This window comes from Sus scrofa, chromosome 16 (assembly GCF_000003025.6).
Source record: "Sus scrofa isolate TJ Tabasco breed Duroc chromosome 16, Sscrofa11.1, whole genome shotgun sequence".
Taxonomy (NCBI): Eukaryota; Metazoa; Chordata; class Mammalia; order Artiodactyla; family Suidae; genus Sus; species Sus scrofa.
This window is the reverse complement of record NC_010458.4, coordinates 65,398,448-65,415,230: the sequence shown is the minus strand read 5'-3', so window position 1 is coordinate 65,415,230 and position 16,783 is coordinate 65,398,448. Positions and strand designations below refer to the sequence as shown.

The 16,783-nt window shown below is 41.0% G+C and overlaps 1 long non-coding RNA gene across 1 annotated transcript in view; it reads left to right on the top strand.

The window, feature by feature from the left end:
- LOC110257284 overlaps nt 1-16,783 on the top strand; it is a 214,572-nt gene that overhangs the window by 82,239 nt on the left and 115,550 nt on the right. The window contains exon 3 of the long non-coding RNA XR_002339697.1: nt 10,875-10,942. This is a non-coding gene — a long non-coding RNA (uncharacterized LOC110257284). The remainder of the gene's footprint in view (nt 1-10,874; nt 10,943-16,783) is intronic.

Below are 16,783 nucleotides of genomic sequence, written 5' to 3'. Positions count from 1 at the left end.
GGTCCGGACCTAGAAGGACCACAAACCTATCCCAACCTGAAATTTATATACATTCTTGGAATTCCATGACAATGGCTCCTTATGAGGTCATAGCAAGAGGGAGACCTGTCATGGTTACTGATAATCCAAAGTAGTTTCCTAATTTTTTGTGTGTGTGTCTGAAGAACCCTTTTAGACTTTAAAAAAATTATTAAGCATCCCAAACAGCTTTTCATTTATATAGATTATAGCTATATTTACCTTTTTAGAAATTAAAACCTATTTGATGCTTCAGTGGCTTTTTTATTTCTAGTTTGAAAAGTTATAGTAATTTTTGGCTCAGCATATTTTCAAATGTCCAAATATGCTGAAACTTTTAATTTTCTTTTTACTAACTTCTTTTTTTTCATTTTACTTGTTCAGTTTGTATCTATAAAATAAAAATATCTCTATAAGAAAAATAACTAAAATGCCATTCTCAAAATGATTCCTCAATAGCAACATCTATTCAATGTTAAACTTTGTCTTATGCATTTTGAAAGTTTTAGTTTTTCAGATTATATGCTTGAATCAGGACCCTATGATTGGTTGATAGGAATTTAACCTTCTTTCAGTCTATCACTTTCCACTCCCATCTCCTTCCTTCTCCACCTTGTTTTTTTTTTGTTGTTGTTGTTTTTTTGTTTGCTTTTTGCTTTTTTCGCACCTATAGCATGTGGAAGTTCTCAGTCTAGGGGTCAAATCAGAGCTACAGCTGCTGTCTACCCCACAGCCACAGCACAGTGGGATCCGAGCTGCATCTTTGGCCTACACCACAGCTCACGGCAATGCTAGATCCCCAACCCACTAATCAAGGCCAGGGATTGAAGCTGCATCCTCATGGATACTAGTTGGATTCGTTTCTGCTGAGCTACAACGGGAACTCTCAGCTTGTTATTTATTTATTTATTTATCAATTTATCTATTTATTTATTGTCTTTTTAAGGTCGCACACGAGGCATATGGAGGTTCCCAGGCTAGGGGGCCAATTGGAGCTGTAGCCGTCAGCCCACACCACAGCCACAGCACAGTGAGATCTGAGCCGCATCTTCGACATACACCACAGCTCAGGGCAATGCTGGATCTTTAACCCACTGAGCAAGGCCAGGGAGCAAACCCACATCTTAATGGATGCTGATCAGGTTCATTAACCTCTGAGCCACGACGGGAGCTCCTGTTATTTATTTTTGAGGAATTCATGTCGTTAATTTCCTGGTGTTTAGATTTTACTGATTGTAATCCTGTGGCGCACGTTAACAAGTTCCTCTGTACTTCTTGTAAATTGATGGTTAAACCTCAGGGTTGATCAGATTTAGATGTGATCTCATTGGTGAGACTCCTTCATAGGTGGTGGTACGTTCTTTAATCAGGAAGCTAATGGCCTCTCTTTTTGTGATGTTAGCAGGCTCCCGTGAGAGCCATTAAATCAGGACAAGTGGCAAAATACTACATCCGTTACCCCTTCACTTATTAGCTAGAATACTTCTTCAAGAGAAGTGTCTCTCCAGCAACGTCTTCTTCTTCTTTTTTTTTTTTTTCAGGGCTATACCTGCAGTGTATGGATGTTCCTAGGCTAGGGGTCCACTGGGAGCAGTAGCTGCCGGCCTACATCATAGCCACAGCAATGTGGGATCCGAGCTGCATCTGTGACCTATGCTGCAGCTTGTGGCAACACTGGATCCTCAATCTACTGAGCAAGGCCAGGGATTGAACCTGCATTCTCAGGGATACTAGTCAGGTTCGACACTGCTGAGCCACAACAGGAGCTCCTCTCCAGCAACTTCTAATTCTTGTGATCATTGATGATAGGCTTTATGATTCCCGTTTTCTAATACACGTATATATATTTTTTCAGCTGTTTTTCATATGTGGCTTCCAGGTGAAATTTCACTTGAACAAATGTTTCTGCAGCAAAAAGGTATTTTGAAAGGTTCTGATACTATTTGAAATTGGAAACACCATTTTGGATATTTGAGGTCCTGAGAATATTTGAAATCTTATTAGGGCTGAAAAAATATAAAGCCAAGGAGTTCCTGTTGTGGCTCAGCAGGTTAAAAACTTGGCATAGCACCCATGAGGATGCAAGTTCAATCCCTGGCCTCACTCAGTGGGTTAAGGATCTGACATTGCCACAGGTTGTGGTGTAGGTCACTTCAAATGCTGCTCGGATCCTGTGTTGCTGTGGTTGTGGTGTAGACAAGCTGCTGCAGCTCTTATTAGACCCTTAGCCTGGGAACTTCTGTATGCTGCAGGTGGGGCCATAACATGAAAAAGAAAAGAATGTATGTAGAGTCAACCCTTCTATCGCTGTGCCCACTGCCCTTACTAATGTGCCCAACATGCCATATATGGTCAAGGTATGGTGGCCATTGCAGATACCATATAATCTAACCGTCTTATTTTATATGTGGCAAACAGGGGCCCATTCGCTGGTTTATTCCTTCATCAAATGTTTCCTAGGCTTTATGCTTTGAAAAGGCACTGTTTTAAGTGCTGGATAAACTGCAGCAGATAATCCCTGAGTTTTCTGTGCTTTGGTGCGGGGTGGGCAATACAAGTTAACAAATTAAGAGATATGTTAAGAGGGTGATAAATGATATGAAGGAAATAAACTCGGTGATGTGTTAGTGCTGCTGGGCGGGACGTTGCTTTAGATAGGTAGTAACATTTCACAGGCGACTTCCTCGACAGGAGCCTGATGTGCAAAAGATCTAGGGAAAGGACTCTCTGAGCAGGTAGTAGCAAAGGCGCAAAGGCCCTGAGGTGGGAACAAGCGTGGTACGATCAAATTGCAGCAAGGCAGTGTGGCTGACGTAGTGAGCAGGCAGAAGTGTGGTGCAAGGTGAATGGAGAGAGGCAGAGACCAGAATCAAGCTTTTCTGGTTGATTCTGTGCTGATACATTTTGTGCCTCATTTTGCTTGATTCTGGGGCCCTGGTAGCTGTGTATCTTTCACAGAACATGTGCAGCTGCAGAATAGAATGTTTAAAAATCACTTTCCTCTCTCTGCTCCTGCTCCGAAGCTAGACCTGTCCTTTAGGAAGCCAGTTCTGAAGGAAATCTGGTCCCTTGCTGCATCCCGGGTTCTGCTTTTAGTGGCAGCAAGTCTCAGTGTTCCCAGGGCTTGAGTTACCCGTTTGAGCAAAGTTGGAGAGAGCTCCTGGACTATTCTTGCTTTGTGCTCTGCCCTGACCTCTGGTGGCCTCGGCCTGTTAAGACATAGATCAAGCTCGAAGCTGGAAGCCTGGCCTTCCACTCCAAACTGCCAGAATTTGGTTAGGAGTGTGCACTGTATTCTGAAGGCCTGGTGAAGAGGCAGAATTCCAGACACTACCATGGGATGGCTAAATGGCTTTTGACCATCTGATAACTCTTATACTGGTACAGGAACCATTCTTTAGAGGTTGGATGGCACCAATCCTGCCAGTCCCCTAGGTGCAATGGAGTGGGCATGGGATCCAGCCTGAACAATGGGAGCCCTCATTCTTTTGGCCTGAAGGATTGGTTCAGAAAGAGCACAAAGAGTGATCCAAACTGAGCAAATCAGGTCTTTAAGGGTTTGGTACAGGGCAGCTCTCTCTCCCCTGGATCAAGGGTTTTATCGGTGCTTGTATAGGTGGGCTGGCAGTAACCAACCATCTCTCTGGCTTCATGGAGAGAGGCTGTCTGAGAATTAAATCAACACTGAAGAGGAAGGGAGGGGTCTGGAAATTCGAATGGAGTTACCTCCTTCTTCTGGATGTGCCAGTAAACCCCTTTTTTTCTTAAGCTAGTTTCTGTTGGGTTTCTGTCACTTATGACTGGAAATCTCCTAATTAATACTGCAACTGGTGTTAGTCATACTTATTACTGGTAGTAGGTAATCATAAGTAAGTGTGAAGTGAATACGGTGTGGCATTTTCCTTTATGGCACCGCCTTTGTAATTATATAGTGGTTTGGGTGACTATTTTTAAATGTCTCTCTCATTCCATGAGTGGGGATCATATTTATTTTGTTCATCACTACAGCTCACTGACCAGTTGATATTAGGTCTTCGATAAATATTTGTAATGAATAAATAGTTACATAGTAATGTTTACAAAGGTAAGAATGTTATTTCTATTATCTAATACTGTTCTAGTTATGGAAGAGAATGTCCTTATTCTTAAGTAAGTTATGCTGAAGTCTTTAGGGGCAAAGTGGATGATGCTTGCAACTTAATTGGTCAGAAAAATAATCTGTCTATCTATCCGTCTATACCTGTGTATCTATATATATCTGTATATGTATATGTGTGTTGAGGGCGAAAGAAAGCAAACACGACAAAATGTTAATCATTGTTGAAATTAAGTGGCAGCTACAGAGATATTTATTGTACTATTGCTTTCCACTTTTGTATGTTTAAAAATGATCAAAATTGAAATTTGGTAGAAAGGTTACCCTGATCTGGATGGGTACTCATGTTTGCCTCGCCTTTAAGAAATTTCCAGTTCCCCAATTATAGGACAAATACACCAGAGAAAGACCATTTGCATTACAAAATAATTTTTAATTTTCCAGGGGGAATAAAAAATCCCCTCAAGTCTTCTTCAAATAATAGCAATTAAAATGATCCAATGAAGAGTTCAGCTGTAGGGGAAACTGGAATTAGCCCTAGAGGGCAAATCTCCCCTCTCTCCCTCCTCCCCCTCTCTCCCTCCTCCCCCTCTCTCCCTCCTCCCCCTCTCTCCCTCCTCCCCCTCGCTCCCTCTTTCCCCTTGCTTTCTTTCCTGGCTCCCTTTATCTATCCATTCCTTCCTTCTTCTGCCATTTTGCTAAAATTAGAAAAGTTCTTTTTTCTTCTTCAGACTGCGAAGTGACTGTAAGCAAAAAGCTCAGACAATAAGGAACGGGGTAAAGGAGACGGCAGACATTACCCATGATGCTACTCACCTAAAAATAATAGTAAAAACAGTGCAAGGCATTGTTCTAAGCACTTTATGTGTATTAATGGGTTTAAACTTCACTAATACATCTGAGGAGGTAGTTCCTACTGTCATTCGCATTTTACAGAAGAGGAAGTTGAGGAGAAAACGGTTAAGTTTCCCCAGATCAAATCATACTGGCCTTGCTGAGAAAGAGGCCCTCTGGACCCTTTGATAAATATTCTTTTTGCACTTAGGTGTGTGCACTTGCTTACACACATGTGCATGTACATGTGTGTACACACTGTAATCACCCACAAGCACACAGACTTGTGCACACATGTGCTGCCATCACATGTATGAGCACACACATTCTGCAAAGCAGTCATTTTATTCATAGTACTTTATGACTTGATTTAAAAATATATACAAAAGTATGCAGAAGAGGAGTGTAAAAAACCCCATGTACTAATCACTTAGATTTACTAATGATCAACTCATGGCAAGTCTTGTTTCATCTCTACTCCCAGTACTTTCTCTTTCCTATAGATTAAAAAACAAAACAAAACAAAACCTACTTGTTTGAAACAATTATAAACTTAAGGAAAATTGCTAATATAGAGAATACCCAAATACCCTTTATCCAAATTCACTAATTTTTGACGTTTTGTCATACTTGCTTTATCATTCTCTCTTGTTCTCTATGTGCGTATGTATGTGTGCACATGTACATAAAATTATGAATTTTTTGGGCCTCAGAACACTGCATGGCTGAGTTCTCTTTACTTCTTCAAACCTCAGTGCCCATTTCCTAAGAACAAAGATATTAGCCACAGTACAGTTATTAAATTTAAAAAAGTTAATTGATATAATACTTTTTTGAATTTCATTACTCAATGAATTTATTACATTTATAGTTGTACAATGATCATCATAATCCAATTTTTGATATAATACTATGACCTATATTTCATATTCCAGTTTTGTCAGTTGTCCCCATAATGTCCTTTATAATTTTTTTGCTTCTAGCCTAAGATCTAGTCCATGATCATATATGGCATTTCGTGATTATGGCTCTTTGGTTTCCTTTAATCTGGACCTCTTTTTAAGCCTTTCTTTCCTTTTCATGACTGACATTTTGGAAGAATAAAGGCCATTTATTTCTTTAGAATGTCCCTCACTTTGGGGTTATCTGATGTTTTTCCTTGTTTATATTCAGATTATGTCGTCCTGGTCAGAATTTTATTTGTGCGATGCTGTGTCTGTCTCAGCATATCACATCTGGAGAAGCACAGTGACCTCTGGTAATGCTAATTTTCATCACTAAGTTTAGGTATTGTCATTTCTCCATAGTATGGCTTCCTTTAAAAAATGTAGCTGCAAATAACTAGTGTTACTTATGAAGCAGAAAAGGATAGACTCAGCAGTATTTTTCATGGTGGTGGAGTCACCACAGCCGTCATCACCACCATCATTCCCATCACCATGACTGAGGGCTTGTTATGTCAAGCACTATGCTAAATGCTTTACCTGCTTCACTTTTCACAACCACCCTCTGAACAAGAAAAAAGTGTAGCTGAGAGAGCTTAACTTGCCCAAGACCTAAGTGGAGCTTCAGTCCTGGCTGGTTGACTCTAGCACCCGTGTTCTTAGTCATGCACCATTTTTCAAAAAATCTGATTCTCTAACTTTCTAGGTTTTAGCGATCTCTTAGTCTTAATTTTTTATTTGTCTTTTTTTTTTTTTCTTTTTTCTTTTTAGGGCTGCACCTGCAGCATATGGAAGTTCCCAGGCTAGGGGCTGAATCGGAGCTGCAGCTGCCAGCTTACGCCACAGCCACAGCAATGCCAGATCTGAGCTGCGTCTGTGACCTACCCCACAGCTCATGACAATGCCAGATCCTTAACCGACTGAGCGAGGCCAGGAATTGAACGCATGCCCTCATGGATACTGGTGGGGTTTGTTAGTACTGAGCCACAATGGGAGCTCCATCTCAGTCTTAATTTTTTATAAACAATACTGCCATGAATATCTAAGGGTAAATATTTATAAATCCTCAAAACCTCAGCCCTTAGACCCCTAGAGTTTGGTTCTTTATTCATAAGGTGGGTATTAAATACAATAGAAAATATACTCAGCAATAGGTCTTCCTGTAAAGCTATGTTGCCTGAATGTTGGAAGGGAGTCTTCTAGTTGATCTTTGTGTTCTGGGCAAGAATCTTCTCCAGCAATGACCTGATAACAGTAATAGTAACACCACCCTCTGAACACCTGGCTCTGTTTCAAGTGCTGGGTCAGGTGATTTTCTTACTCTTTACAATAACCCCAGGAGGTACCTGCAGCCCCTCTATGTTCAGATGAGAGCAAACATCCTGAGGCGCCCCTGACAGACAGATGAACACATATCTGGGAACTGGGAACTTCGTGGGCAAAGCACATCTGACCACTTATGGATACCTGTAATTGCTTACTTACTACTGTAAGAATGCACTTAAAATCACTCTAGAGTTCATTAAATCTCTTTTCACACAATAAAGCTTGTTTAAATAATAACAATGAACACAGCTACCATCGTTGGGCACTTGCAAGGGGCCAGCATTTGTTCTCTGGTTCTCATAGGTCTTCCCTCTCTTTCACATAATGACCTTGGTGGGGGTGTATTATTTTCTCCATTTTACATACGAAGTGACTGAGGCCTGTGGCTACTAAGTAGTGAGGCCAGGACAATCCCATTTCACCTCAGTGTTCTTACCTGGTAACTTTAGAACTTGACCTTCCTAGAAAAATACTCAAGGGCAGAAGAGTGAAGCTGGGTATGGGTGTCAGCATAGAATATGTCAATTGAAAAAGACAGAAAGCAGCTGGCCAAGTTCCTTCCCCAAACTTTCCAAAGTTTGCAATTTCATACAGTGTGTATGTGGGTTGGAACAAGGAAAATTGAGATGGAAGTCTGGCAAACATTATCATGTTGACAAATCTATCTGTTAATATGTATTGATATTATAGGGACTTATGATTAAAGGCTGATAGTGGAAACCTTGCTGTGTGCAAATTTATTTTTTAATTTTAAATTTTTTATTGGTTTTGTGTTTTAGGGCCACATCTGCTGCATATGGAAGTTGCCAGGCCAGGGGTCAAATCGGAACTGCAGCTGCTGGCCTACACCACAGCGCATGGCAATTCCGGATCTTTTAATTCACTGAGTGAGGCCAGGGATTGAACCCACGTTCTCAGGATACTAGTGGTGTTCGTTGCCTCTGAGCCACAACGGAAACTCCCAAATTTATTTTAGAATCTATTCTGCCTATTCCTCTATAATGGGCTGAATTGTGTACACCTCTAAAATAAGTCTTAATTCCAGGTACCTGTGAATGTGACCTTACTTAAAAATAGGACCTTTGCAGATATAATCAAGTTAAGATGAAATGATTAGAGTAGGCCTTAATCTAGTATGACTGGTATCCTTGTAAGGAAAGGAGAGCTTCAAGTGAAGACAGAGACACACAGGGAGAATGTCCCATGACCACAGAGGCAGAGAGTCTAGTGACACAGCTGCAGGCTGTTGGCCTTAAACAAATAGACTGCCAGTTATTTTGCCAGCAAAAATGGGTTTATTCAGGATCAGGAAAGAATTTCAGTTTAGGATCTGCAGTCATGGCAGCTGTGTGCAGTTCCCAGCACAGCAAAGGAAGGACAGCTCTTTTATAGAGGGGGAAAAGGAGGTTGGAAGAGCTACAGTAAACAAAGAGTCCATGGCTTTTCATTGGCTGAATTGTTGCCAGGAGAGAAAAGGAGGTCTTTTCTTTCTATTGGGCTCTACTATCATCTACCATTACAGAGCATGGGAGCTCCCCCTTCTGGTCTCTTGACTCAGTTTAATTGAGGTTTCTGTTTATTAATTTTTTACAAGGCCAAGGAACACCAGGGATTGATGTCACTATAAGAAACTAGGAAAATGCAAGGAGCGATTCTACCCAAAGTCTCAGAGTGAGCCTGGCCCTGCTGACACCTTGATTTTAGATGCTTAGTACCCAGAATTGTGGGGAAGCACATTTCCGTTGTTTTAAGCCCCCTAGTCTGTGGTAGTTTGTTACAAAAATTAATACAACCTGCCATTCACGTCTAGATGTTGCTAAATTATCATAGAGATAAGAAGCCCATTCAGGAGTTCCTTTCGTGGTTCACTGGGTTAAAAACCCTGCTGGAATCCCTGAGGATGTGGGTTCAATCCCTGGCCTTGCTCAGTGGGTTAAGGATCCTGCATTGCTGTGAGCTGTGGTGCAGGTCACAGATGCGGCTTGGATCTGGCATTGCTGTGGCTGTGGCCTGGGCTGGCAGCTGCAGCTTGGATTTGACTCCTAGCCTGAAAACTTCCATATGTTGTAGGTGTTGCTCTAAAAAAAATTTAGAAAAAGAAGCCCATTCATTTGCATAGATACTTTCCTTTTATTTGTTCCCTCTCAGGCTTTCAAACCTCAGTGTGTATAAACAAAAGAATATGTGTGTGTGTGTGTGTGTGTGTGTGTGTGTGTGTATTCTCTATTCCATCTATATTCTACAAGTGGTTTAAAGGATTTTTTTTTTTTTTTTTGTCTTTTCTAGGGTCGCTCCTGTGGCATATGGAGGTTCCCAGGCTAGGGGTCTAATTGGAGCTGTAGCCGCCGGCCTACACCACAGCCACAGCAACTCCGGATCCGAGCCGCGTCTGCGACCTACACCACAGCGCACGACAATGCTGGATCCTTAGCCCACTGAGCAAGGGCAGGGTAAAGGATATTTTTAATAGATAATTCTGAGTGCAGTTTTCTTCTTATTTGTTCATTTGCTTGTCTGTCTTATGTTTCTCTTTGCTTTATCTCTCCTGCCAATATCCCTCTGGTTTTTTTGGAATATATTCCTAGACCATTTGCCAACCAAATGTGCTCTCCTTTGCAAATATTATAATGGATCAGTGTCTCTCTTAAAATGTACTTGGTACAGTGATTACAGTGGGACTATTACCTTCCTCTCTTTGGACATAGGCGCTGCACTTCTATCCATGAAATCTAACACTGCTTTTATTTTTTTTTTAAAGCAGCTACACAGCAGTTATTTAATTAAAATCCCACATGTATATATTAAAAATCGTATAGCTCCTAAACCGGATTTTATACCTTTTTATTTTTATTTTCTGTAATTTTTAGGGCCCCACCTGTGGCATATGGAGTTTCCCAGACTAGGGGTTGAAATGGAGCTGTAGCTGCCGGCCTACGCCACAGCCACTGCAACTCGGGATCAGAGCCGTGTTTGCGATCTACACCACAGCTCATGGCAGCGCTGGATCCTTAACCCACTGGGCAAGGCCAGCGATTGAACCTTTTTCCTCATGGATGCTAGTCAGATTTGTTTCTGCTGAGCCACGACGGGAACTCCAGTATACCTTTTTATTTTTATTTTTTTGGCCATGACCACAGCATGCAGAAGTTCCCGGGCCAGGGATTTAAGCCACACCATAGTGGTGACCCAAACAACAGCAGTGACAATGCTGGGTCTTTAACCACTAGGCCACCAGGGAATTCCAATTTTATACCTTTTAAAACACTGAGTTATAGGTATTTTAAGACACCTTAATATTGGGTGTCACATTGCTCCTATTAATTATTTTGTGCAACTGATAAGTCCTAGAGACCTAATGCATAGTACATTGATTATAGACACAAAACTCTATTGTAAAATTAAACTTAAAAAAATTAAACTCGCCAGGAGACTGGATCTTAATTGTTCCCAGCACTAGAAGAGATGATAGTTATGTGACTCCATAGAGGTGTTAGCTAATATTACCATGGTGATTATAATGCGATACAAATGTATCAAATCAATATGTTGTATATGCCTTAAACTTACAAAATGTTGTATGTCAAATATATCTCAGTAAGAAAAAAAATCTAATGAAAAATATTTTCTCTTAGTCTCTCTCTTTTTTTCTCCTCCAGCTTATTGACATCATCTTGGTCCCATGAGAGCCATCTCCCATTATGGGTTTCATCTCCAGGTTCTGTTAGTAAGTTTGCCTTTTAACAATATTCATGAGTTTTGACTTTGTTCCTTTAGGTTTGTGCCATGCTGTTGCATTCAGGTTTGGCTGGGTGCTCTGTCTTCCTTCTAGTTGAGGGGCTCTTTCGGGAGTTTTGCTTGCTATTAAATATATACCACTGCTTTCTTTAGATGCTGCCTTCTCCTTCTGTGTCTTGAGGAGAATCTGTGAATTTCTTTCTTTTTTTTTTTTGTCTTTTGTCTTTTTAGGGCTGTGCCTGTGGCATATGGAAGTTCCCAGGCTAGGGGTCGAATTGGAGCTATAGCTGCTGGCCCACGCCACAGACACAGCAACATAGGCTCTGAGCCATGTCTGTGACCTGCACCACAGCTCATGGCAATGGTGGATCCTTAACCCACTGAGCAAGGCCAGGGATTGAATCTGTATCCTCATGGATGTTAGTCTGATTCGCTAACCACTGAGCCATGATGGGAACTCCAATTTCTTTTTTTTTTCAGTCAGAATGTTATTAAGACACACTTAATGCTTTTGTATTGTACCAATCTTTCAAGAATAACAATGTAATAATATTTATATGAAGGGAGCTGATAATAAAATTTACTAATAACTATTGAGTTGCTTCCTATGTAGTAGGCATTCTAAGAAAAATAATTCATTGAGGTGAAAGTCGCATATCATAAAATTAACCATTTTAAAGCAAACATGCAATAGCATTTAAGTGTATTCATAATATTGTGAAACTGTCCCATCTATCTAGTCCCAAAATCTTTTCATCACTGCAAAGTAAAACCCCTTACCCACTGGGCATTTTCTCTCTCTCTCCTCCCTCCCCTTGGCTCCTGGCAACCTTCAATCTGAATTTTATCTCTATGGCTTTATCTCTGGTGGATTATTTCATATAAATGAGATCATACACTATGCGACTTCTGTTTGGCTTCCTTCTCCCGGCATGGTTTGAGGGGTCACCCATGTCGTAGCATGTTTCAGGACTTTATTCCTTTTGATGAGTGAATAATGCTCCATTGTGTATTTATCCATTTATCTGTTGATGGTCACTTGTGCCATTTTCACCTTGTGGCTCTTGGAAAGCGCTGCTATGAACAGGCCTGTGTATGTGCTTGTCTTAGCATTGTGTTATAACCTGTGCCTTTTAGGATTTGGAAAACATGATGACTCTTCTTCCAGAAAACCTTTATTTAGGTGACTGTGTAATTCATAAATGGAATGATACAACCACAGAAGTTTCTTGCATTTTGTAGGGCTTTCTCTCCCCTGGATTATATTCCCATTTCTGAGACATTTTTCGAGCTGAGGGAGTATATCACCACATCCTTCTCCTGATGTGGGTGATGCTAGCTACATTTGAGAGCCTGTCACATAATGGATACTATTATAATCCCCATTTCACAGATGGAGAAACTGAGGCCTTTGAAACTTGAGTACCTTTCCCAAGTTATAGCTGTAAGGGTGTTGCTTTATGAAGCTTTCATTTGTCCTGTGTGTGGCATGTATATGTGTGTCTACACGGGTCATGATGTAAAGCGTACTTCTTGTTGTGGGTTGCAGTCAAAAATGTTTGAAAAATACTGCTCTAAGGCTCTCACAGGTTCATCTTCCCTCCCTACACTTGGGTCTTCATGCACCTAAGTGGTTTTTGCTAGTTTCTGTATTCTCAGATGTGAAGAATTTTCTCTCATCCTCAAAACTCATGAATCACGAACTCCTTGAAGTGCAACATTTTTTGGCTCCATCACTGATCCTATATGCTTTTTACAAAGTTGGGGGCTGTGTGCCTTTGAAGTTCTGTTCTCTTTGTTATTAAATGACACACGCAAAAATGTCCACATTTAATAAGCGCTTTAATACGTGATAGCCCACATGGATCCCATTCAACGCAAACAGACCAGTGGTGCTCGTTGGTGACTTATTGGCACCCACATCAGACGTGCAAGAGGCGGAGGAAGACATCTTCCCCGCTGTTCATCCCGCAGCACGAATGCAACTGAAGCACTGGTCCCCAGATAGCCCCAGGGAGGGCCCCTGTGGATATGTGGATGATAATTCCACATGGTAAATGTTTGGTTTTCTTCACGTCAGTAGCTATCCACATCAGTTCTCTGGGGACCCTTTCAAAAGCCAGTTCGAAAATATGTTCCTGAAAAACACAGTCTTTTAAAAATTAATAATGAGAACATATTAAAAATGCCAAGTTATTGGTTGGAAAGCCCAAAAGCAGCCTTTTAATGAACTGCCATGAATTATAACTTAAATCCTACAAAATAAAATTAGGGTTTTACATTTTTATTTGTTTAAATGCAAGAATTCAGTCTCATTGAAAGGTAAAAAAATAAGTCATGCTGCAAGTTCAAGGGGTTTTTGATCACGTAGGGATGGCTGGGGAAATGTTGAAATAATTGTGTATAAAATACTGTGCTAAGTGCTGAAGGGAAAAAAGAAAAATTGCGATAGAGCAAGCTGCTTCAGGAAGCTAGCCAACAGAAAACTCCTGTGTGTGTTCGTGGGATACATTTAAAGAAGTTCAAGATCTTGCACATACTTAATGGTAGAAAAGTAGAACCATAATGCTTGTTAAAAAGAGCATAGTTAAATTCGTGTGGATAGAAGCATATAATAGATAGTAGAAAGCTATTGATAGGAAAGAGGTAGATCTTCAAGAGAACTGAGAAGACTGTTCACTTTATTGTGCACAAACCGTGTTTTTAAGAATCTGTGTGTTCACTTGTATTTCCAGCTCTTAGAATAGTCCTTGGTGTGTAGTAAGTGTTTGGTAAATATTTATTCAATGAGTGAATGAATGATTATATGATAGCTTTTGAATAAAAATAAATGAGGGCCTATTCACATACATGGATAGGTAACAAACTGTGAAGAGTGGTTAACTCTGAGGATTGGGCTTGGGGGCAGGAGAAGAGGAACTTTGGGAGAGCATGGGTCATTTCCTTTTTGGGTCCCAGTACCTTTAAGGGCACCTAGCAAGTTGTTTGCACTTAATCTGTAGGCTCATCATGAAGAACAGACAAATAGCAGTCGTAGCTATCACTGACTGTTTACTTACTAGATGTTGTACTCCAGGCTGAGGGCTTTATACATGTCACTTCAGTTTATGCTCACAGCAGTTCTCTGAGGCCAATGTTATTATTACCCCCATTTTACAGTTGAGGAAGCTGAAGCTCCAAGATTTGTACATAACTTCTCTGCTCTCTTACAGAGAGTTAAGTCTTCAAGGGTGAACCTTGGCAGCCTGGCTCCAGTGTGTCTGTACCTTAACCATTGAGCATGTGCCCTGTAGTTGCCTAGCTCATGTTTATATTCTAAACAGGGACTAGAAGGATGCCTTGAACACAGTGCTTGTATCAAATGCTGTTGGCTGCTTGCATCACAGATGTTCCTTACGTCTTCCTAAGTTTACAGACTGCCCCACCCCCAGTCTTGTTCGGGCTACAGCATACTCTGGCAATATGAACCACTTCTGAGTCCAGGGTCTAAACCTACTTTGGTAATTCCCATTTGCTAGGAAGGCTTTGGTGTGTCCATGTGACCAGGTTGTGGCTAATGACATATTAGGGGAAGTCTTCTGGGGGTGGTGGTGGGATTTTGCATGTGAATAAAGATATAAAGAGATGGTGAGGAGATCAGCTCCTTTCTTCTGGTCTTAAATGTGGTTGTGCGAAGATGTGATGTGTGCAGCTAAATCAGCCATATTGCTTGAAGTAAGAAGGTCAAATATAAAAAGACTACATTGGTAAGGACCACCAGAAGAAAGGTAGAGAGAGTCTGGATTGTGGCTGATATTGCTTAACCTCTCCACCAGACCTGAAATTCCCAGAAACAGAATTAGACTGTGAAATTGTGCAAGCCATATGCACTGCTACTTGTGGCTGAAAACAATGCTAGCCTGTGCAATGCTCTAAAAAAAAGCCTTGTAGGGTTCTATTTCTGTGAATAGAAAGTATTGATGAATTCAAGGAGATGACAGTCTAGTTGGGAAAATAAGCTATGTTCATAGACAGTAACTAAAAATGCAAGACTAAGTGTACCGAGCATCAGGTGGGCCTGTCTAGGAGGTCTTCATGGAAAAGATAAACATATGAACTGAAGGCTGTTGTAATAGCAAAGATGTGAATGTAATAATTTGTTGTGCAAAAAAAAAGTTCACTTTAGGTTTTGGTAACTCAACTTGATTGTCTCATTTTTGAGACTATCCTTGATCACAGAAAACACAATATGAGGTCATTCTAGCTACACTAAGTCAAGTCCTTCCTTATCTCTAGATGAAATCCAGGTTCTGAAGGGCTCATGTGGTATCTTGGAGTTGGGGTTGGAGGGCACTTGATCCTTTGTTGTTGACTCTTCACAGTAGGCTTCTGCTGAGATATTCATCCATCTGATTTATCACCTGCTCTGTGATGGGTTCTGCTGAGCTGTTTGTATTATATTTGGTCCCCAGTTATGTGATTTGTGGTAGACATTTGTGCTGTTTGCCAAACATGCCCCAGTCTTAGCTCTCTGGGAACAAGATGGGTTACATTTTTTACTCCCTTATGGTTGGGTGGGGGCATATGTCTATTTCTCTATGGTTGTGGCATGTGTAACTTCTAAACTAGGCATTTAGTTACTGGTGTGATATCCCTGAGTTCTTTCTCTCTGCACAGCATATGACAGTGTTCAAGACAGCAGCTTGAGTTCCTGAGGGACTACAATGAGCAGAGCTCTACCATCCACCTGTGACATACATGTAACACGAGCATGAAACACACCTTTATTGTTTTAAGCCACTGAGATTTTGGGGTTGTTTTTTATTGCAGTACAACTTAGCCCATCCTGACTGACACATTGTCTGTAACCACATTCCACTCTGATGTCCACTCATTTCTGAGGCAAAGTTCTTCAGATTCTTTGGTTCCCTTCACCTCTCTCCTAATTTCTACATCCCACTAGAAGGCATGAGAAAATTCACCTGTCCTCTCACACCACCCCTGCAGCCTTCTTTTTTGTTTGTTTGTTTTTAGGGCTACGCACATGGCATATGGATGTTCCTAGGATTGGAGCTAGAGCTGTGGGTCTATGCTGTAGCTACAGCAACACCAGATCCAAGCCATGTCTGCAACCTACACCACAGCTCATGGCAATGTTGGCCCCTGCATACTCTATTACGCTTATGCCACAGTAATATGCAGCATACTGCAAAATGCAGCCTTCCAGGATCCCAGGTATAATGTGGAGCATAGGTATTTTCTATTCCCGAATTCCCAGACATATCTGGAGTGTGTCTCTTTCTGTGTGTCTGCCTGCTTTTCTGTTTTTCACTCATTTTTGGACTCTACCGGGAGGGGCAGAATGCAGAGATCCTTCCCAGACATGGGGAAACTGAGGCCTGTAAAACTTAATGCCTCCTCTGAGTCATATACCAATACATGATTGAACCAGGAGTAAAAGCCCTTTAGAAGTGTCCACATCTTTTACATCTCTTCTAATTCTTCTCCCTGCACAGTTCTCAGAAAAGAGTTTTTTCCCCTCTCAGTGTGTTAATTAAAAAGTAGCTAAACAATTTTTTTTTCCTGCAAAACATTTGTTTGTGTTAGGGCTTTTGCTTTTGGAAACTTAGGGCTGACCTTTATCTCTCTTTGTGTTTCTTTTGAGTCCACCTTTCCCAGAGAGTGAAGACCAAGATCTTGTTTAAACAGGTGATGGAGAAAACATCACCCTCTGACAAAGAGAAACAAAAATAAAACAAAACATTTCACCGATTAAGTCTTCAAAATGTAATTTTGCTAGAGGAACAAATGGAATGGCTTGTCCTGAGTGGTCAGATCTTGGCTGTCCTCT